At 42.5% G+C, this 24758-nt stretch overlaps 1 protein-coding gene across 10 annotated transcripts in view; it reads right to left on the bottom strand.

The window, feature by feature from the left end:
* COBL (cordon-bleu WH2 repeat protein) overlaps positions 1-24758 on the bottom strand; it is a 210294-nt gene that overhangs the window by 120724 nt on the left and 64812 nt on the right. Inside the window, exon 1 of one of the 10 annotated variants that reach the window (XM_049830390.1) lies at positions 329-444. The exons of the other annotated variants lie outside the window; for them this stretch is intronic. The gene's annotated coding sequence lies outside the window, so the exon portion shown is untranslated. Of the gene's footprint in view, positions 1-328; positions 445-24758 lie in introns of those variants that run through there. 10 annotated transcript variants of the gene reach the window in all.

Here is a 24758-nt window from a genome sequence, read left to right as displayed (position 1 = left end):
CAAACTACATTTAGGTCACTAGCAATTTTTTCTCCACAAACGTCTTTCACTATGCTCAGTACTGCAATACTTGGTAAGCTCCCCTACCTGATATTAGTCTGCAAACTTACAAGTGGGAACACTTCAAACCTATGATTCGCTCATGGTTAGACGAATGCTTCAATCCAGCCCTTGATAAGGAGACAAGAGTAAAAAAAAGCAGCTGCTTTTAATACGTGAATGTACAGTACCTTTTACCAAGGCTTGAAATAGTTAATCTCATTTTACTGTCGGCTGAAGAAATGCATATAGCCATGAGATAATTAGGCAGAATACATAAATAACCTACCAGCACTGTTCTCAGTAACAGCATCAGGCTTCTCAAAATGGAAAACGAAAAGCAACAAGCCAACTGACCAGCAAGACCAGTGTTTCTGTAGTACAGCACACAGAAGAAATGCAACAGAAACGAAGAAAAGTTTCACTAGATTAAGAGCGTCAAGACAAGGTAACACAAGCCCTTTGGACCTACACTTTATTAATATATAACTACCAAGCAATAGGATGCAACCTGGACTTTACAATCCCATGCTGAAAAAAACATGATCTCTCATCCTCTCTACTTCAAACAGAATTGGTCCTGGGACTTCCACCCTCATGGCAATGCTATGCAGAGATTGTCTTTCTTCAGATAAGGTCTCACACATTCACACAAAAAATAATCCCTGATCCTACACATTTCCACCATGCTCAAAAAAAATCTGGAATCCTCTCTGCCCTGTAAGGCAAAGGCAACTGAAGAAGCACAGGGCAGACTTCATCCCATGGATGTCCCCAGGAGTTTGGCAAGAGCTCCATACTACAGCAGTGTGTAGAATCTGATCCTTTCTACACCAAGTATCTCTCTAACCATTCACTTTAAACAAAAAAACCCAACCAAACAAAAACAACAACAACAACAACAAAAACCCAAACCAAACAAAACCAAAAACCAAACAACCCTCAACACAGCAGAATTATGGGCAACATCCATTTTTTATAGAGTGAACAGCTAGCACAGGACCTCCAATCCAGACAAGTCAATTTGCAATCTCGTCAATGCACAAGGCTCAAACAGTTACACTGGCTTTCTTCATGACATTTGTGTACACCCCATCTCATAATTAGAAGGAAAAAAATCAACATGAGAGTGCTCAGCCATGAGTGCAGTGTGCAACAAACGGTGTCCCTTGGGTGGAAAACAGGAAACACTGAAGTAAATGTTCTCGACTTTCAGGTGATTGCACTCCTACAGTCCTTTGAGGGGAAATCCATGCACATTGCTGTTTGAGAAAAAAAAGCAAACGAGCACACTCACTCACTCTCTCTGGGAACTTGGACAGCGAAGCTAGAAACCCAGCCCTGAGGCACACCTTGTACTCCAAACCATCAAGACAGAGAGCACGGTAGAAGTTGCTCCTGCCTCGTGATCTAGCCTGAGAACCAGATATCCTTCAGAGAACATTTCTTTTTTCACTCGTCATTGCTCATGGCAAAGCAAAGAAAACCCAGATCACTGGCTGGGAAAAAGACACCCACTATATCAGAATTCGTAGTATGCCAAGTTCCCTCTTTGTAAGTAAAATCCTTTCAGCTTCTAGGTGCAGCACCTCAGAAAAATTATAACGCAACACAAATGTAAAAGAAATACAAACAGATTAGCACCAACATAAAGCCACCTCAAGAATTTCGAAAATGGAAAACAAAACTTAAACAAATCCCACAGAGATGGAGAAAGGAAACCAGGAGAGCATGATAATGTCTGTAACTACTAAAGAGGAAGGAGTTCATCCAGACAGCTCTACATTGTAAACCAGAGCTCCATTCCACTTTGCCCTCTATAACACTTTAATTAACCAATTAAAGTGAGGTTTTGGTTTGCTCTTTATTGGGGGGGGGGGGGGGGAGTGGAGAGTTAAAAAAAATTGAAAAAAATCAAAGAATATTCCCAATTTTACTTAGTCTATTACAGGCAAAATATACTGATTCGTTACAAGTATGTGCAACACAGGTAACTTATGCCTTGATATGTCTCACACATAGTAAGTAAGTTACAGGACTAAAATATATTACTCTTATACTAACTTGTTTCCAGTATTATTTGACAACATTTTGTAACATTTATAATACTACAAAAATATTGCACTTTCTAAACAGCGGAAATCTTCAGCAGACACCAAGATCTAATGACCCAGATTACTCCCATATTGATATGGGTCGGGGAATAATTAGGGTTCCCTACGTTACTTTATTTTTTTAAATAAGATTTATATTTTTTTTTAAAAAAAACAAAACAGTGTTTACTCTGGATTCCCTGGCTATTATGGTATATAATTAATTTACATGTTTCTCTTTTCAAACATTTATTTGAATTTCATACTACTTTTAAAGGATCATACCATTTCTAAGGCAAGATCACACTGACAGACATGATGAAAATGATTCCCTTGAGGGTGTGATAAAGTCACCCAAAATAGACAAGAAAAAATAATTTGTTTTTGGCAAAGAAATGAAAGTTATTTAATTATATTTTTGATCTTCTATTTGATTCTACTGATGAGAAACCCTACAGCTTTATGTATTTTAAAAATAAAGTTCTAATGCCAGAAAGGGGGGGGGAAGACCAGAAGCAGAGTGAATGAGAACATTTGTAGAAGAGGAAGCAGGGATAGAAGTACATGACCATGCTTGCCCAAGGGTGAAATTACAGAAAATATAAAAAAAGTCACGCTGAGATGATGCAGTCTAATACAAGTAGTTCCTAACGTTGTATCTCTAATTGCAAACCTGTCACAAACTTAACCAATCAACCGTTAAAAAGCATCATGCCGCAGTTTCCCGGTCTCAAACGTACAAGTGAATAAACTTCTTGTTACGAATTTGCTACCAGGGACATCTCCCCAGATGTGACGCGTTTCACGAGAGGCTGAGACGCGTCCCGACGCAGGGCAGAGACCAGCGTGAAGCACGGCACAGCTGCCAGCCCAGGGAACGCTGCCTTCCCTCTGGGCAGGGCTCCGACTCCTGCACGGACGCTCCATAGCTTGAACCGTCAGGAGCTCATCCTCAGGTAGGAATGCCAAATGATTTGTCAGCCTGTGGCTGGTATCCTCAAATGCACTTTTTTTATACATCACCCACACTTTCGATGAAGAGTGCATTACCTTCCAATAAAAGCCTAATCCTCCTTCCAGTCACTGAGGCACTCCCTCAAGATCCAATACAAAGCAGTTCACGTACCAGTTTCACGATACAGTCGTTTTTTAGGGCCAGAAGAAACCAGAAGCACACTGACTTGATTTCCTTTAGTACACGGGCCATGCAATTCACCCTGCTTTAGAGAGCCCTCACTTTCACAGGAGTGAAAGCAAGGACAGAGCTGTATGTGGGGTGGGCTTTAACTGATCAAGGAATAACACTGCAGCCTACAAACGCTTTTATACCTATTAACCACAGTCACGCCACGGAGCCTAGCAAATCTACCTGTATCAGTTCCCAAAACAAAACAGAACACAAGCCCTAGAGAAAATCTTTTAAAAAGCAGCCAAATCCCAGGATTTGGGTAGATGCCCACTGCAGTTAATGAGAACACTGCCTGAATAAGCACTGCAAGGTCTGGCCTGATAGCTGTATCCCAGGACTTTTGAGATACACCCACACGTTCAGTGTGTGGCAAAGACCACACTACGAGCTGGTGCCATCGCGTGCAACTCCATCTGGTTGCACATCAGTAAAGAGGAATGAGATTGGAGAGCAGCTAACATAATGTAATTATTTGCCTCATCTGCTGCAAGACATGCTAAAGAAAAACAGAAATCTTTCATCGTTAAAGGCAAGGAAGCATAGATGAGTTACTCTATTTTGGAATGTTAAATACCTGCGATCTAAGCTGTGGTACTATTGCATCTCCGAGTCAGAGATACACCAACAGTTTTAACTCTTTAGCTGGGGAGATGTAATCAAAACAAAACCCCACTAACAATTCATACTGGAGGTTGAGTAACAAGCCTCACATTCAAAAAAAGTTGGTCTAGAAAAGCTGAAGTAGAAAACTAGCACACTAGGCAGGGATGGTGAAACCTTGCTCTTTTCACAATGACATCTGCTAGAGAAGACTCAGATGAACCAAAGCACAAATAAAGGAAATAGACATTCAGGCTTTAGGACACAAATATGTTTAGCCACCAGCATCTGAGCTAAAACGACCTGCTAGTTTCACAGTGACCAAAATAAAAAGATTGCCAAGCAATGGCTGTTAAAGTGACTTGCAGGGGAACCAGCAATGCGTTAGTGCAAAGCATTCAGTGACCACCCCACTTACCAAGTGCTGAGCTATCAGTCTCATTCCATTCCAAGAATAAATAAATAATAATAATAATGGAAAACACTAAGGATAATATCACGTTGCTCATGTTCATCTGAAATGTTATGCAATTCCTTCACCTGTGACTAAATCAGGCTGCTTTGCATGGTATGCTTAAATAGGAAAAAAGAATGATGCTATTTTTTATCCTACTAATACTTAAACACAATGGCACTGGTTAGCAAAAAACCCCAAACCTAACATCCCAAATGTACTTCGAGAGACATCCAGAATACTGCCGCTTATACTGTAAAATGCCCAAGCCCTGCTGCCAGGGCACTCTGTTCTGTTTTCAGTGCTCTCAAGTCTTCACTGAGCTATTTCAAGGATGCTCAGTTAGCAGACCAGAGGCTACAACCACGCAGACAGCCACTGCACACCGAGTTCCCTGCAGATGGCAAATCCTGTGGCTGAACTGCAAAACCCACAAGGTTAAAATATCATTAAGTAGTGAGACAACTAGTGAGATTTCTCAGCATTATTCATGAAGTTTTAGTCAGGTTCATGTTGGCTAACTAGATTCTCACTAACCATGCTCACCTGTGGAAAAAATCTGGTATGAAAACAAAGCCGAGAGTATTTCGAAGCAGGCTGGAATCACTGCTGGCATTGCGTCCTCTGCACGTTGTGCACAAACACGCATCCTTCAGATGCACACACTCTACTACCTGTCAGCTGTGGTTTTGTGAGGACACTACAGCTCTTACCTGTGTGCCTAGTGCCACAACGCCATGCTTAGCTCTCTAGTAACACTCTTAGGTCTGGAAAGATAACTTATTAGTTGGAATAGGTTTTATTAGTACCCAATAATTACATTAGTCTTCATCATGTTTATTAATAGCAAACCATGAAAGCAATAAGAAGATGATTTGTTTCTAGAGGGGTCAATGACTAAGATACAATTACGCAAGCCCGAAATACTCACACTATACCATAAGTCCCCTGAAGTTACAAGTGCCGTTCAAACTTCAGTGTTGCTGTCCTTTCTTCATCTCTTACCAACAATCACCTTCAATACAGCTATTTAAATAAATATAAAAGTTGACTGCTTAGCAACAGCGATTTATACACTCTCCCGTGGTGACTTGCACTGTCAATCAAGATGCAACTTCAAGGTGCATTTGAACTGTATTACTGAGCAAATGTATCCCAGACTGTGCTCTATTTTTGTGCCCACAGACTTTCTAACCTCACTACCATCAACTGAGAATCACTCTCTAGAGGCTTGAGGACTCTGTAGATTAGGGCCCTACTGCAGTAAAGTACTTTCTTTATTGTCTATTTACAAGGGACACAGAAGATGGAATAGTTTTGAAAGAATCAGAGAAAAACAACATATATAGCCAGTGAAATTCTGATGTGATTTACTGTGCCGGCTAATTCCTAGTTTTGTAACATGCTTACAAGTTAGTGGGCACTTCAGTGGCAAACTGCTGACATTACTATAGAATAATATTCCTAACGATACCTGTTTCAACTAGAAACAGCCTTAAAACAGTGTCCATCTGACGTGCAGATGGCAAAGAATTATGTTTAGAATGATGACCTGCTTAAATAAGTACCCCTATGGCAAACATTAACACAAGTAACTATGAGCTGACAGATAGATCATTTCTCATTTAATGAGAATGCTCTAGGAGGACGCTACCAAAGTTAATTTCACCTGTTCACCCTTGTGCAAACAGATCTCACAAAAACAGGCAGGCAATGGCAGTTGAGGGAAAATTTGCAGAATTAAACCTATGTTATTCCACCTACCTCCAGGACAAAGGTTTTAATTCATCTGTCTACAAATGGCAGCAAGATCAGTTACTTCAGAAAACCTACATGGCCTAATGTACCAAAGAGGGCCCAGACAAAAAGTTAAAGGGTGCGGACCAGAGTAAAGAGGCATCTTGGCTCTGTTCCAGAGCACCCGTTAGATCCAAAAGGGCTTCCCACAACCTTAGAAATACATATTCCTAGGTGGAAATTAAAATAACCAATAGCAACTAACTCTCTGCCTTTACAGGCTGCAGGCCAGAACATATCTGTGCTCCTTCTGAAACCTAGAGTTAATCTCTTAAGCTAGATGGTCCCAGGCAGGAGAGACACAAAGCACAGCAGGCAGCCCTTCTGAAACCATTTGTTTCCAGCAGCACTGAGCTTTCCTAAAAGGGCGAAGGCCTCTGTGCTTCCTCTCAAGTTTACTTGCCCTTGGAGAAGCACTTGTGATCTTGTCACGGCTGACCTCGCCACAGATTTCTTGGGGCGGGGAGGGGAAGGCTGCCTCCAAGCCCAATGCCCACTGCTCCTATGTGTTCCAAAGTCCAGAGAGAGCTGCTGACACCCTGGAAGATAAACAGGGAGACCCAATTTACTTACTTTGGATTGCCCCATCTAGAACACCAAAGACATAAATGTACCCTCTTTTTTCTTCTACAGTTAGCCTGTAAATCCTCACTCTGTAGAAAACTATGTCACAGAAGAAGCCAGCACCAGAGCTACAGGGCTGACAAACTTCTCTTTAGAGCTAGAAGAAATCCCCTAAAAGACCTAACGATGTATTTTCATGAGATACAGGTTACATTCACTTGCAGAGAAATAGAAGCAGAGATGCCAGGGCATTCCTTATTCTCTCAATCATCTTCTTAATTAGCATTTATAATTCAGTCTTAATTCATACTCTATCACACAGCGAGAAATGAGGTACATCAGTATATTAAAAAAGGTTAATGAAGCAAATATGCAGTGCCAATGAGATAAAGAAATATCCGACTTCAACACAACAGTCTTAACTGCTGTCATAAATACGACCCCCTATTTATGGGATGCCACAGGTGCTTTTAGCAGGAAATCCCACTGCTTCAGATGATTTTCCATGTATTTTCCTGGTGCTGATTTGCTTAATAAAATTTCTTATGAGAACCACATATATTTTGCTTTCACTTTTAAGATAGTCCGTTCTTCCTAAAAGACACAGGAATTAAGTACTACTTAAGTTTAAACTGAAATTTGAGTATTTTGATTTATTAAAAGCAAATCATAAACTTAATTGTAAACTAATAAACACTACTCCAGCTCTACATTGGAGTTGAGACCTACATTAATATAAAACCAGAAAGTCTGATGAAAAAGAAAACTGAAAACGTTAAGACAGAAAAATACACTTTCAACACCAAACAACTGATTAGTAGGACTCTGACACTTGATCTTGATTATCAAGTAGGAACAGCAATGTTTTAATGATTTTTAAATGTCAGCAAAAAACCAGTTGTTTAGCTAGTTTCCATTTAAAATTGTTTAATGTATCCTGTAGGCACACGTGGTACTTAATGGATTTTAGATCTCGCAAAACAATAAAGGATGTGGTATCAACTGAGCACTTAACAGCCTCATGCACTGCAAAGTAGAGCATGCTATGAAGAAAATCTTGATAAATCAGGCATGTCAACACACCCAGGCAGTATCAAAGGAGAGAGGAAGCCGTCTAATACCCTCCTCCTTTATCACACACATTCAAAGTCAGGGATGGTTATTCTGGGCATTTTACTCAAGTGTGGTACTGGCTCTGGACACAGGAGACAGACAAGACTTTGGGCCATTATGGACTTTATAGAGTAAAACCAAGATCTTGCATCACCCCTATCAGCAGACTGGAAGCCAGGGGAATGGTGTTACATGTTATAAATGAGAAAACATTACTAAAAGAGCGAAGGTATCTACCATTTAGGAGCTCTAAATGCTACTCGGAGATAAGCCAGTGCAAACATGCTTGAGGCTGCTCTGTAAGTACTGATGGGGCATCACAGCAGCGACAGCACGGTTGTGTAGACATGCCTGAGCTAGCTGCAAACTCAGCAGAGCCTACAAAACCCACACAAGAAGCAGGGCATATTAGACTACCTTATAACATGAACTGCCACAGTTACACTAGAAACGGCAAAAGGCGCACATACCTCAAATGCAAGCACCAAAACACATGATCGTTTAGAGCTGATAGGATAATTTAGTCTTAACCAAGAGGAAAGGTTTCTGTCTCCTTCTCAAAAGCAAAGAAACAGCAACATTAATGGTGTCTGATTTCCTTCAGCTTCTTTGTCTTGTCAGGACGGATTTTGATATCAAAAAAAGCCTCACTGAAGGTTTTCTCCATTCTGGAGCACTTAATCACTGTCTTCAACTCTGGACCTTATCCTGGAGTTACCCTCTCTCTCAGTGGAGTGGTTACGAGACCTCTCCTCTCTACCAGCCTCCAACTTTCCAAAGACTTTTAAAAAGCTATTATATTAGGCTTATCTACCCCTCTGTCAATTAAACTGAAATCAAACCAATGGCTGAAAAAACAACCAGGCAAAGAACGCCATCAAATAAACTTCATCTTATATGAAAATCACATTAAATTCTGGCATCGCATGGTTACGTAAACTGTTGGCAGACTATGCTGAAACAAGGGTGTCTGTCCCATCTGAAAGCTGCCACCTGGGAACACTGAGTGAAAACAGAAGAGGGATGGAATTAACTACAGCATTTCCTCCTCACAATCGGTAAAAACCAAGAACAAAGAAATCTGGACTTGGTGAAGTCAATGGAGTTTTGCCACTGACCTTGCAGAAAGCGGAGTTTTCAGCCTGGCAGAACCTCAGCAGAGCTCAGTTTCATCTCTGCATTGACAGCTCTGCTTGCTGCCTCACCCAGCCTGAACACAACTTCCAAGCACCAGGACAAAGCCAAGCACCAGCAGCATCACACCTAGAGAAGCTCTGGGATGCTGACAGCAACAGCACGGTCCTGCCCTGGGCATCCAACCAGCTGCCTTTTAGACCTGCAAAGGCACAGTTCTCTTATGTTCTTACTACATCTTATCGATAACTGAAAGTATCAAATATAACTAATGTATTAAAAAAAAAAAAAAAGAAAAAAAAGAAAAAAACTGAGATTAAAACTATCAATTAAAAAAGCAAGCAAGCCTGTCTTCATGCATTACCACCCTGACTTTGTATCATTTCCGATTCTAAAATCAGCCAGAGAGGTCAAGGAAACCTGAGGACGCAAGATGAAGTCAGAGCTGCCACACCACAACATCTTTGGTCACCTCCTCTGAAATAGGAAGGTCAGTGGCATAGTGATAATTGGTGAAGTTACCAGCATACAGAGAGCACTCCCTGAGCCAGGGCCTAACAGGTGCTCACTTGACACACGCTGGCACCGTTCTTCCCAAAGAGCGACGAGGACACTCAACTGCTAGCAAATCTAGCATCCTCTGATGTTCATCGAACTTTCCCAGCCAGGAAAATCCGGGATGCAGCTTACAGAGCAAGGTTCCTCCAAACACTTCTCTTCTGCTGAGCCCAACACAAACTGCACCCAGGCAAAGCAGCAAGGCAGGAGAAACACAGAGTGAAATTTATCAAAACAAAAGCAAAAGGGACTAGCTTTCCTAGCTGAGTCATAGTTTTCCACATTGAACAGAGAAGCAGATGGTGAAAAGGGAGCTGAAAGATTTAAAGACAGCATTTCAAGTTTCTGAAAGTCAGAGCTGGCCCCTCAACAAATAATAGAAAGTTCCAGTATTTCTGACAGATCCTCCAGAAAATTTGTTGCCTTTTATTTTGGAACTAAACCAAAAAAGCATGCATTCTTTTCCTCACTTCCCGAAGCGAAAGTAGTGAGCTCCAGTGTAAGATCTTGTATATAACGCTGTTTGAGTGCTGTGCTTGAAATATAGGCCATAGCAAAGGCATGCATACAAGCTTTTTCCCCCTCTCACACCTCCTTTTATAGAACAAATTGCAGCAAAAAAAAGTATTGCTGGTTTATGTAAATAAAACATACTTTTTTCCCACAAAATTCTACCTTCAAAAGGTAGACTATTCAAGGGGTCAGGTTAGTTAAAAGCCATGTCATTACGACAGCTCTATTTCAAGATTTTGACAGTCCTGTTTATCTTACTGCAACAGACCATGTGAAATCTTACATTCACTGGGCTATCACAGGCTCATGACATATCCCAAAACAGTACTGCTGTGTGGCTCATACATTGACAGAACTAAACAAAAGCATTGGTAGCTTTCATTACTCAAACCTAAATTTTGTTTTTTTGCTTCTTCACAGAACCAAAAAAAGCCCCCTCCTCCTCTGCGGGCTACCTGGTTAACTCCGGCGTGCTGGAGTACACCTGCCTAATCCCATGCACATCTGCCCACAACGAGTCATTAACTCAGCCCTGGAGCAGGAAGGAAAGCAGCAACGAGCCTTCGCCCCATGGACCGAATGAACGCTGAACCCAAGGAAAAAGCAGAGAGTAACCAAAACCAGAGCTGAGCAGAGGAGTTGGGAGGAATTTTTACTAACGCAGGCACCAGGACCACCAGGCTTCTTCCCACAGGCCACCACTGAACCTTGTGTCCTTCGTCTAATCCTAGCCCTGAAGAAACGACAGTGATGCTGTCCGTGCTACTCCCACAAGCTCACCCAGCCCCTGCCCTTCAAGATAAATGCTGCTGAATCAGCAGGAACTACACACACCAGCGTGGGAAGGGTGCAGTGTGTTGCTGCACTCCCTTTCAAGGAAACAAAAGCATCCCACACCAGTGGCTGCTGCACACTGTAACTGAGAAGAGCACAGGCATCCTTCTCACCTTCACAGGACATACAGGATGTAAATGCTGCTTTCCCCCTACCCAAATAATACCACGCGTACCTATTTGATGTAGAAAGAATGTTACCAGGCTGTATGCCATTGTCTCTGCTTCTGAGTCAGGGGTAACGTATGAGAAGTAGGATTAAATACTATATAAATTGCATTCATTATTTAGAGTCAGCTACTTCTGTGCAGCATTGCTTTATTTTCCATGCAACTTCTGATACAATACTCCTCTACAGTATTTTGAATAAAGAAATTACGAGAGACATCTACTGACACAGGCACAAGCAAAGCAGGCTGATCGCTTGTTGTTGCTCTATGGAAGGAAGTCACCAAATGTTGCTGGGAGAGCAAGGATGCTTCCAACCCAGACTGCAGCCACCCCAGGCCTCCTCGCAGGCTAAGTTCAGCATCAGAGGACGGGGTCACGCAGTGAGGGATGGATGTGTTCAGGAAACTGGTAGATTAAACTTATTTTTCTCCCACCCTGATTGACTAGGCTATTAAATGCCAAAAATATTACCATGCAATAACGGAGGACATAAGAGATCCATAACCATCTGCTTGTCATCACTGCCCACGTTCAGAGCTAGGGAAAGAGACATTGCAGGCATTTAAGCACCGTGGACTCATTTGTTGGCTATACTGTCAATATCAAATCCTCACAAGAGGATGTGCTGGTTTTGACAGAGCAGTTGGTCTGCTAGGTCCATAAGCATGGTAACAGAGCACGCTGAAACTTTTGCCTGGCCCGTGAGTGTCAAAACCTGCGTTGCTTGCTATCAAACATCATGTATTCTTTGTGCTTTGTATGAGGCAGCAAATGAATGCCTGGAAGCAGAAGCCTCCCAACATACGCCTGACATAAGCAGCAACACAAGAAGTCCACCCCGAGTACATCAAACACATGCATGCATGCGCGCACAAAGAGATGTACCAAAATACTATCTGCAAGCAGTCCTGCTTCCCTGTCAATATCCAAAGACTTATTAGTGCATCAATCTTATTCCAATAATGCTGACCACGCTGCTGTTAAAAGCAAGCTATGCTTTATCACAGATGTCCCTGACCACAGGATTAGGTCCAGAGAGATGGGGTAGAAGAGAAAAGCGAGAACTTCATTTCACCACAGGTTCTTCTCTCAAAGTAAATAATGAATCAAAAGTTTAATCTTTCACTGAATACGTGGCACGTCGATAGTCTTGGCAAATGACAACTAACTTAAACATATATGAACAGTGTCACATAACAAGTCTAACCGCTTATTTTTAAACTTGGAAGAGTCTGAACAATTGAAAATATCTGGGTTGGGCTTACAAAGTAATTCCACACACCCTTTTCACGTACTCAATCTGCACAGCTGGTAGTAGTAGATGGCACTGAAAAGAGAGAAGAAATCTGAAACAGAAAGACAAAAACCGAAAAACTTCCTATACTCATTATATTAATGAGAAAATAGTATAGAGCAGAATATTGGTTTTAATTTCTGCTGCAGAGAAGGATGGGACAGGCTTAGGATGAGAAAAAACCTCTGTGTATGATATTAATATTAAAGAGTCAGTGCTAGCATGAAAAAACACTTCATAAAAATAAAATAGCCTAACCTTAACCTCACTTAGTATCTCCCTTGAATTAGCAAACTTAAACCCAGGAGGAACTGGTGTCAAGAAGACAAGCAGTGTGCTTTTGCATTTAAATTGTGTATATATGTACAAAAAGGGAATTTCTGTCAATCCTTAAACACCTTCACTGCTGAAAGAAGAAACAACTAACATTAACAGAAATCTTATCCTGGCTTCATTTGGTATTATTTAACAAGTAACTTCTACAGCTAATTAATTCAACCACTTTGCAGTTTCTGCTTCAGCCAGTCTGAAGAAAAGCCACAGCCATACGCAGCCCAAACACGGCTACATATTTCCAAGTATTTTCCTAGATATTTCCCAGCACCTTGCCGGTTACACACGGTCCAGTTAAATAATTAGCACCAGTGGCTAGAATGAGGAAGCAGGGAGGAAGTTTCACTTTCCATCTGGCTTCTCCAGTCAAGGGCAGCTGCCGGGGAATCTGCGGCCGAGGCAGAAGCGCAGGGCAGTACAGCCCAGCCGTGCCCCAAGCAGACCAGACCCCTCCACCTCTTCCAGCTCACCCAGTTTCTTCTTCTCTGGCAACACACGCACCACAGCAAAGTGGCGAGCCAACAGAGACGAAGAGAGAAACGAGGTTTCCCGATGATGTGCCCAGCGATCTACCAAGAGGCCAACCTGCAGCACCAGGGCTGCCCGAGACCCACAGGTGGTTTCGGCGCCAGGCTGTGGGCGAGACAGCTCAGTCTCTGGTTGTAGAAGAACACCAACCAACAATGGCAGCTGAGGTCAGCATCAGCAGGTCCCACTAAAAAACAGGTTCGTGCCAAGTAAAAACAGTAACGCAGTAAAAACAGTCTTAGGGCCAGTTCATCTCTTACACTGAGCCACCCCACTCGCCTTGACTTCACGGTATATGCTTTACAAAACTACGCAAGAAAACTATCAAGGCCAACGAGAAGCTTCACCTGCAGCGCAGAGATGGCAGAATTCCTCGTTCTAAGGCCACCACCACGGGATCGCACGCTGCCTCAGGATTTCAGCAAGAGCACTTCAGTCTTGCCTGTGTTCTGCAGCTCTGGCTGGCAGTACACCCACAGAGGCACTATCAACACAGAATCTCCAATTACTTCAAGAAAAATGAAGTTACCTTTCATTTTTGCCCTCATTTTGTCCTCCACTCACTCAACTCTAGCACACTAGTGATACAGAAATGCGTTACTCGTAAGTGATCAGTTATGAACACTTTTAGACAAACTTTTATCAAACTCTGAAAGTCTACCATTCAAACAAGCTAGACCCCTTCTTTAATTAAAATGTACTTACAAAACCTGCATGAATACAGAGATAAAATAAACCACCCAAGCATACAGTAACATCAAAATACACAGCGAAGCGTATAAACAGCAGTTTCTTAAAGCCAGCTCAAGAAATGCTACTTGGACGCCAAGTGGTGAAGCAAAGCAACTGCGGCTTCCTCTTACAGTAACACAGCACAGGGATGCGGCAACACATCTGGATGGTGGCCCACAGACGCTGTACACTGCCCAAACTACAAAACCCCATCTCCACATTTTTACTTCAGTTTTTCAACTACCTTGTTACTGAAAACATGCCAGTAAGCCAAGGATTGCAAGCATTAAAATACTAACTTCTCACATGGGTTAAGTCAGCAGCAATGGTCTTAAAGAGCCAATTCTGATATTCCTACTAAACTCGGGATCTTCAAAAACATGCCACTGTTTTAAAAAAGCAACTCATGACATAGAGGTGCCTATCACTGTAAGGCACCTGTACTCCTGCAGACGTCCTTCTGCACACACTCTCACGCTCTTTTTTCTGAGTCAAAAGAGAGCTACAGTGGCTCAAACACAGCTCTCTGAGTTCAAGCGAGTTTCCTGATCATTTGCTGTGGCCACCTGTTGGTAAAATGGGTGTGTAAAGCATCCTCAAGGAGTATGTATCTATTTAAATTACTCGCATTTATAGCGTTGCTTCTGTTTTCAGAGCTTTAAAATCTGTTACATTTCTCTTGGGAAGGAAGAAAAAGAGAGGGGGGAAAAAAAAGTATTTATTCATATTTATACTGAACACTTGTCTCTCAATGCTGGCAAGTATTTTTAAGTGTATTGGGTTTGTGTGGCAAGGTTTTGGTAGCAGGGGAGCTACAGGGGTGGCTTCTGTGAGAAGACAGTAGAACCTTCCCCTGTGTCTGACGGAGCCAATGCCAGCCAGCTCCAAGATGGACCCGCCGCTGGCCAAGGCCGAGCCCATCAGCGATGGTGGTAGTGCCTCTGGGAGAACAGATTTAAGAAGGGAGTGGAAAAAACCCAGCAATTTCAGCCAGAGAGAGGAGCAAGAATACGTGAGAGCCCCAGCCCTGCAGACCCCCAGGTCAGTGCAGGAGGGGAGGAGATGCTCCAGGCGCTGGAGCAGAGATTCCCCTGCAGCCCAGGGAGGTCCACGGTGGAGCAGATCTCCACCCACAGCCCAGAAAGGAGGACCCCACGCCGGAGCAGTGGGATGCCTGAAGGAGGCTGCGACCCTGTGGGAAGCCCACGCTGGAGCAGGCTCCCAGCAGGACCGGTGGCCCCATGGAGAGAGGAGCCCACGCTGGAGCAGGTTTGCTGGCAGGACTTGTGACCCTGAGGGGGACCACGCTGGAGCGATCTGTGCCTGAAGGACTGCAGCCCAGAAAATGGACCATGCTGGAGCAGTTCGTGAAGAACTGCAGCCCACGGAAAGGACTCATGTTGGAGAAGTTCGTGGAGGACTGTCTCCTGCAGGAGGAACCCCACGGTGGAGCAGAGGACAAGTGAAGAGGAGTCCTCCCCCTAAGGAGGAAGGAGCGGCAGAGACCAGGTGTGATGAACTGACCCCAACCCGCATTCCCCGTCCCCCTGCGCTGCTGGCGGGAGGAGGTAGGTAGAGAGAACCTGGAGTGAAGCTGTGCCCGGGCCAAAAGGAGGGGTGGGAGGAAGGTGGTTTTAAGATTTGGTTTTATTTCTTATTACCCTGTTTTGATTTGATCGGTAATAAATTAAATTAATTTCCCCGAGTTGGGTCAGTTTTGCCCGTGACGGTAACTGGTGAGCGATCTCTCCCTGTCCTTATCTCGACCCACGAGCCTTTCGTTCTATTTTCTCTCCCCTGTCCAGCTGAGGAGGGGGAGTGATAGAACGGCTTTGGTGGGCACCTGGCATCCAGCCAGGGCCAACCCACCACACGAACGAATCGGCAATTCGGTCAGGTGTTTGAGCACGGTTCAAGCGAGCACATCGAGGCCAAGAGACGCAGGACCAGCGAGGCCACGGCACCACCCGGGGGAGCTCTGCCACCCGTGGGACCCCGAGCAGCAGGGCCTCCCGCGCCTCGGCTTAAAAACCCCAGCTGGAGCAGGCTGGCAGCAGCTGCTTGTACCCCGTGCTATTCCAGCGCTTCGGAGGGGATGCTCCGACTCCTGTTCTTTTAAACGCTATTTTTAGCTACTGTGTTCTTATTGTTCACGATGAAAAACAAATACGAGAGCCAAAAGAGAAATCCCCTTTCCCTTGGCAAAACTGTGCTAATTACACCATCATTAGAGAACGAACTTACTCGAATCACAAAAGGCAAACGAGCTTCTTGGCCAACTACATTGGCGGGGGGGGGGGGGGGGGGGGGGGGGGGAAGGGGCAACAACAACAGTCTCGCTGATTTTGTAACAATCCTTACAGAAATAAAATGTTTAATTCCCCTGGTATGTGAATCGGCATAGTCCATTACCTTAATGGCATAAACCTAACTTAACCAATGAAATAATCTGCCCCTGCAATCTCTTTAACATAGCTGAGCAAAATGTCTGTGTGTCAAACCAACAGTCAAATTGAGAGCTTTCATTTTTTTTTCATACTCCAAAAAAATAACCATATGAAATTCATTAAAGGAAACTACACACAAGGCATGGAGATTTTAAACTGTTTCCAGTTGTCATTAATCCAACACAACTAAAAATATATATGATTAAAAAAATGTAAGTGAGTATGTATGAAAATATTTATAGCACTTTATTATTACTTAGAGAATGAGAAACCAGTGGTTGATTTTTCATTATCATTTCCTGATTGTAGAGCAAACCCGAGATACAATAACAGCAATGTCACCCTTCTGAAATCTAGTAGCTTGGGACAGAATAGTAGCACATGAATCACATCTTTGGGATGGAAGGCATCAGGAGAAAAAGAAAAAATATGAAAGCTGTATTTGTACAAACTGGAAAAAGAGGAAAAATTAACATGCGGGAACACAGACAATAAAAATTAAAGACAGATGCAGACAGAAAGAGAAGGAAGATACAGACATATGGCCTGCCAGATCCATCTCCTCTTGTCAACTGCTGGCAAGAAGGTATGCTTAAAAAGAACAGTGGAGTACTACAAAGCTGAAAAACTGGTAAAAGGATGAAAAAGCCTAAATCCAGCCGGGAAACAAGAAGAGGAAATGCATCCTGTCTTCTGAAAAAGTTCATTATTTTACATTATACTACTGAACCACTCACTCTCATCACACTCCTATTAATTACCTGTGTCTTAATAAGGAGTAACATTTTACATTTTCAGCAAAATCTGCAGCCATTAATAACAGGCAGACAAGCCATCCCTTTTTTAAGATGGAAATTGAGAAAAAGAGTGGGGAGCAAGTGCCCCCTCCCTCCAAAAATCAACAGCAGGGCTGCCAGAAGAATTTGATGCATGAACTATTAGATTTTGCTGCTTTGCACACACAGGGGCATTAAGAGTTGTGGTTTTCTGAACCTAACCTCCTACAAATATTTTCATTAGCTAATACTAAGAAATCTGTCATCCTGCAACTTGGCCCTCAATTTAAAACAACTTACTTTTATGTTTTTTATTATTTTTTTAAGAATGGAAGTAACACTCCATACAGACTTAACCGAAGGCCATTTAAAGTGACATGCTTTCCAGCTGAAAAGTCTGCAGAGAAACCTAGTACTGCCAGATACCCAGTGTATCTGTTCTTTTTTTCAGTAATCTGCTGAAAGCTAATCTTCAGTATCACAAGTAAGCCATTGTGTGCAAAAAAAAGACCACTGTCTCTACTCCTGTTGCATACACAATAACTATTCTACAGTACCCCATTTTGGAGGAAGAAGGAAAAGCGGAAGCAGGGGGTTTTTACAGTCAATGTAACAGGATTATGCATCATGGCGCACATCCATTTCATGTTGCTGCGAATAACTGATGAACTAAAAAAAGACTCTTTAAGCATATTCAACTTCCTGACTGCTTATTAGTATCTTTGTGGAAAGTGCTCACCAACAGAGCAATGCTTAATATTGCATCAGTCATGCTTATTCTACAGTTAGATCCAGATCCTGAAGCAACAGTTGGTTGTTTTTCCTCACACCAATTTACTCATCTCTGGTTTAATTCTTGACTAGATATCCTGAACTCATTTTCTGTTCTGCTCTAAATTGCAGGACATCCTGGCAGCACCAGTCGTTGAACTGAAGTCAATCAGCATCACAATTCCTGATTTCTCATGATCTCTCCATCTGATGCCAACTCCTATCACAGAGAACTAAGAGAATACTCAAGTTTGAACATGAGCTTCAAAGGAGAGGAAAAAACCATGCACGTGAATACTTTCTGCACTTAGGGATACCCTAAACCAAACTGTTCTTTCCCACTCTACTGCTAGATCTTGCATGTGACAAAACTTTAAAAATTGCCCTAGCAGAGGAGCTGAAAGACGGGCTAATAGAAGGAAAAAGATCTGACATCTGTCCAAGATTAGAAATAATATTCTCACCAGCTACAGCAGCGGTACAGATCAGATTTTGATACACTCAAATGAAAATGAATTTAGTCCAAGTCAGATCCACAGCTTGAGAACTGAAGAACCCTGCTGGCATGTTGCAATATTAGATCAAAAAGGCAGTAATTATTTTTTAATAGGAACAGCCAGACCTCTTTTAGCTATTGGATTGCAAGTTCACCAAGAAAGTACACAGCAGGTGAAGAACATGCAAGTCCCCAAGAACAACATATGCTAAAATGAGGATTCCCAGATCACAGTGAGGTAATGGATGAGCTATTACTGAAAGCCCAAAAGGAATCCCACAGAAGTATGTTTTTAATATATTTTATATCATTATAAATTTATTCTAGAAGAGCCACTGATATTCTGCTATAGGCAGAGCAACCTTGGTCCTATTAGTTTGATTTAATTCCTGGAAGTGAGCTCCACATTCCCTCCCGTTACCAGTCTGGTCTCAGACTAAATACAGAACACTACCACTTCAGAAAAGCTCCCAAAGTTTCTGTCTCTATTTAAGTTTATAGTCCTCAACTGTCATAATCTCCAAGATAAAATATAAAAGTAGTACAGATTATGATGAAAATTTGGCATTAAGAAAGGACAGACAACTCAGTATCATACATTACTAAACAGCTGTCACACAAAACACATGTATTTTGTTTTCTCAAACTGAAAAAACCCCATGCCTAAAAAAGTTAACGAAACGGTATTTGTTTATGTTGTCTCATAAGAAGATTCAAAATCAAAAAATAAAATCCCTAACTTTTCATAGCAGTGTCAGGAAGAGAGACTGGACAAAAATTATCCCCTCTGTTCTGCGGTAGCGGATGATCTTCATGTGCTTTCACCTCTGGTCCAATAAAGACTGGCAAATGATCCCTTCTGTAAACTCTCTGCTTTCAACTACCCTCTCCAGTCCAATCAAAATCCCACGTACCTTGAGGATCTAAGATGTACGAAGCACATTAGTTATTATTATAAGCAGCAGCCTGCTTTTGAACACCTCCCTTTGTGCTCTCATCACTGTATTTCAGCACAAACCTACAAGTTAGCATCTGTACCTACCTGCCTGCTAGGGGAACTTGTACAAAAAGCAGTATGAATCTGAAAGCTGAAAATCGCAACTGACTTGTGGGTGAAAAAGTAGGAGGACAGATTTCCTTCTTGTTATCTCAGGTGTATCTCTGTACATGTTTCTTCAAATGTAAAATCCAGAAAGTTATGCCACCTTTCTTTTCTGAAATGACCCATATGAGGTTGTGTATTTATGCCACTTTCTCCATAATGGTATTTTTATTTTCAGGGAGATACAGTACACCATGTGATCCACCTGGGGAGAGTTTTGCCTGAAATCACTCCAAACAGCAGCTTATTTTGTACTGCTGAAGCATCTCGCCTCCTTCATTCATCCTCCCAGGGCAATGAAAGAGAAACCATTTCCGTAGCAGGACTGGAGCCCCACTTTGTTTTTCTTGATCTTGGATTTATATTCGTAGTTGATCATCAATGAGTCTTTGGTAGCTAAATCACAACAGCTCCTCTGTCTGCAGTCAGCAAGGATATGAAAGGGAAATGACACCCCCCAGCGCCCTCCCCCTTAAAAAGAAAGAAAGAAAAAGAAAAAAAGAATCCTCTCCCAGAGCCAAACCTCAGTTTACACAGCATGAAGCAATCTCTCCACAAGCTGGCTTCTCTTCTGGGCAGGTTTCATGGGATCGCGGTGCCACAGAAATGCACAGGATCTGCCTTGTTTATGCCCCGTTGCTTTCGAAGCCTGCTCACACCCTCCCCTCTGAAGTGGGTTTATACGTGGCAACACCTGTGTTATCTTAGAAATGCTTTGGCCAAGAATAATCCCGCGCGCAGGAGCAGACCCTTTTTACACCTGCCTGTCGAGCACAGAGGGGCACGTAACCCAGTCGAGGGGTTTCCAGTCGGCATCAACAGGCTTTCCTACAGAGCAATGGAGTCCAAGCAGCAACTCAGCTGGGTGTGATGTGCCAGAAACTCAGCTCCGCAAAAAAGCGGGATAGAGTCTTGAGAGGTAGGTGTAGCTGGCAGGAGAAACACGATGGACGAGGCAGACTTGAAAGGGTATGCAACGTGTTGGGGGGAGCAGGGGAGGAGGAGAAATGCTCCATCGTACTGGAAATGTGTTAAAACAGGCAGTGAAGTGGGTACACCGCTGAAACGCCTTTAAGGAGGGAACACCTGCAAAGGCTCCCCTACCAATTGGAGGCTTGAGCCTTTTAAGGAGCGTTTCTTAATACCTTTCCTCTTCACCAAGGCCCATCAGACCTCCTTGGTCTTTGTCCTACGCCGCAGAAACCTCAACAGACCTCAACTTCAACGTGGCATAAACCCTTCATCTTTTTACTTTAGTCTTCAACACCTCCATTCGCACAAGTTAAAAAGCCATGAGTATTTTGTCTGAATACTGTACTTCGCAACAGCTGGATCTGTTGGAAAAATCCACTGCGATTTCCAACAGTAAAAAACCATCACCTCTGCTCACCTGTTACAGATGCCTACTGCAAGGTCAGGGTCTAGGACAATACTATAATGAAAGGAATAAATAAACCAAAAGACACATAGTGTGAGCTACTGTTCCTCCTTTCTGATGGCAGTGGCGGACTGGAGTGAATTTTGCTTGTTACTGTTGTATTTTAACTTAGCTTCACAGTCCCAGAACTGTGTAATATAAACCGCATCATCCACGCCCCATCCACAACCAGCAAGATGCAACACGAGCATAGGAACGCAAGCACAGGTTCTCCGTGCGGGACCTGGGTCACGCAGTTAGGGCACCTGCTGTTCCACCCGCATTTGCAGAATTTACCTGTCCTAGGGACATGAACTGACTCCATTTCTGAGTCTAGCCCTTGTGTAGAAGCTCTAATTTGCAAAGAAGTTTTACAAAAATACGTTAAGCCATACACTAAGGGAAAATATTTCCCACTGCAAACCCAATGCAAAGGGTTTGCTGAAAAAAATGACTGGTATACACGACGTGGATGTACAAATGAAGTCTTCCAAGGTGCTGCTCTAACTTGTACCCGAGGTATTTTAGCTTCTGCAGCAGCTCAGGAACTAGAATAAGGATAAAGAAGGCATCAAACCACACATTTACTGTGATTGCTGCGCTGCTTCTCTCCCAGAAGATGCAGCACCGAAGCAGCCCCCAGGTCTTTACATAAAAATCCACAGAGAGACTTTACTTCAATCAGCCACTTCCAAGGAGGAGTCTGTTTTAACCACAATTTCAAAGGATATAAAATTTGACAGAATATGGATGCATACACCTGGGTAAACAGTTCAATCCTAAGTGCTGTTTAAGCTCATGCCTACGTGATCTTAAAAGGTCTGTTCTGCAGACTCCTTCACTCATCTCGCTGGCTTCTGTATACAACCCAAGCCTCAGACTGAAGAGCCAGACCTTCCAGGCTAGCTCCCACAATCCCCAGAGATGTTTAATTATGATAAATTATAAACATTTTCTCTGCATTAACAGTGCTTTTTTAAATTACTATATAATTTATACTAATTAATGCTGTATTATATTTTATATTAATAAAATGCTGTATTAAAGGTTCACATCACTTAAAAAAGAGTGACTACTGTCTCTCAAATCACCAATTTAGACTGAAATGCTCCTGATTCACACTTATATAAATTCACAAAGAGTGAAGCTTATGGTTGGTTTCTTCCCTGTACGTGCAATGGACAGCACTCTGCTGCAAAATTACATGGGGGTGGATCCGGAGCTTTACTGATCTTTCATGATGTTGGTATCACACATCACCCGTGAAATTAGGAAGCACTAGAAAATGATGCACACTGGTACAAACAAGGTGAGGAGAATTTGACCAAACAGGTCCTGAATATCTAAGTCCTGTTTATGAAGAAAACATAATTGTTTGAGAAGTGTTAAGGCACAATGGAGATGTGCTGCCTTCAGGAAAGCAAGCAGAATCAAATGAAATTCTGTAATACAGAGAGTCTCACATGCAGAGACCATGCAGTGCATTCTCATATTTACCTGATATTAAACACTGGAAATAAACAAACAGACGCTACCTACAAAACAGCAGATACAAATCAATGCAGCAACGAGTACTTGAATAACTACATAATTTTACAGACAGTAATGAAAGGCTAATTTTTGTTTTGGCTTAAAGCACAGAAGCATATATATATATATATATATATATAAGAAAAAGGCACGAAACTGACATTTAGAAAAATACTGACAGATTAAAGTATACAGAGTGAACTGGCTAACGTATACAACTGTACACAGAAACAGCCTGACCACCTTCTGAGCATTAGTGTCACCCTGAAGAACCTTTTTCGCTAGTGACAAAGGCTCACGCTACACTGTTGTACGGGGGAGACACTCATTTCTTTTAAAAAAGAATTACATTACGCATTAAAAAAAAAAAAAAAACCCACAAACCAAAAGAAACCCCAAATCCCAAACACCAAACTTGTAGCTGCTCTTGGCCTGGTGATCACGAAGAACTGCTGAACTCTCTCCCTCCTCCATCCCACCTGCTTCATGACAGACAGCTTCACGACATGCAGCACATCAGCTATGCAACAGAACATTTTGAATCCCCACTAGAATGGGGTGTATTGTCTGGAGGACTTACTCCAAGCTACTCTGGTTTTCCATTAATGCTAAATTACAGTCATGTGTACAAAGACGGAAAAGCAATTCCTCACCAAAAGGCAACTAAAGAATCACACTCCTTAATTTCCCTGTAAAAAAGCTACCAGGGAGTAACTTCTTTTTTTTTCCCCCCTCCCAAAATAAAACCACCCCCGCGCATGTACATGGAACTGAGTAACACTATATGGTCACCACACATATACACTATTCTACCATAGCCATTAACATGTTAATTAAAACTTGATAATGTTATGTGCGTATACACATACACACACACACACAAAACCCAAGCAACGTCTCCAACTTTTTCTGACAAGTTATACTGAACTCAACACTTTTCCATGTTTAGGCTAACATAAATAGCCACTACACAATCCAAAACTGGTTGTGCTTTTTTTTCTCTTGGGCTTTTGTACTCCCACAGAAACCCACTGACCTTAACTCGTTCCCTTTCTTTCACACAGATGCTTAATTCTTCAGGGAAAAGCAGGGACGATCTAGTCTAGCTGCCAGGTTGTTTAGCAGAAAAGGATTCTCAAATGACACCAGTTGTTTGAAAGTTTCTTCTTCATCCTCTCCGGAATAGGAAAGTCTTAAACTGGAGATCCAGCTTGTGCGTCCCTCTGAAATAGGCGAGAGGCTTGCACCTAGAAGGGGGCTCCTGTCAGAATCATATTTATGACCTGCAGAGCCTTTCCTGACATCTTCACCAAAACCTTGCTGCCAGCCCCAAAGCCTTCACTTTTGCCTGACCTTCACTCAGCCCTTGGCACTGGTCTGGAAATACCAGGGGAGGGTAAAGGAACAGGACGCAGCACCTTCATACGCTAAATCACTGTTGCGTGGGTGTCCAGACATGAGTTTGGATGGGGTTCGTTTGAGGTTGGTTGGTTTGGAGGGGGCTAAATCACAGTCACTGTCTCAGAACACCACAAACTCACTGCGTTGAGTATAATCCTGCCAACAACAAGGCTGTCACTGGTAGAGTCATACTAGTCAGCTGGAAGACTCTCTTCCCCTCCACAAAAAGGTTTTTTTCCCTGATTAACAAAGAAGTCACAAAACCTTTCGGTGAACACTAGGGCCACGGTATGCATGTACCATTTTTTCTGTCTGTCTGTATCACTGTTGTAACTGCTTATACTAGAAAATTGATTCATTTTCACGAAATTGATAAGCTTAAAAAAAACAAAAACAAAACCATATTCTTCCATGTGGAGAAATGGTGACTCACAGATGCACACACTTTACATAATCGCTGGCTTAAGGAATAAAGAAATATACCGGTTTTCAATGTAAAGCCAGACAGATACTCCTCATCCTAGCTGAGTCCGCAGTATTGCAGTGGGAAAGGTGTGCTGGGGTTGACGGGCATGAAAGAGCAGACTGCAGGCAAACTACACTAAATATTTGGAGAGATTTCAAAGCATGTGTTAGCAAGAGACTTAGACAAATTAAAGTTTTGTCTCCAAAATAAATAGCACTTTCCTGACAGGTGTCTCTTTTTTTTTTCCTGCTGGTCTTTTATTTATTCAGATTCTCCTGCTTGGCTACCATTTAACACACATCACTTACTAGTCATCATTATTCAGTCACAATTTAAGGTCTCATCCAGTCACGATCTCTTCTATTTCTGACTGCAGTCAATGGTCGATGCCTATTTATGTTAAAAGT

Source organism: Accipiter gentilis, chromosome 27, assembly GCF_929443795.1.
Source record: "Accipiter gentilis chromosome 27, bAccGen1.1, whole genome shotgun sequence".
NCBI classification, from domain to species: domain Eukaryota; kingdom Metazoa; phylum Chordata; class Aves; order Accipitriformes; family Accipitridae; genus Astur; species Astur gentilis.
The sequence above is the reverse complement of the archived record's forward strand: the minus strand, read 5'-3'. Positions and strand labels throughout refer to the sequence as shown.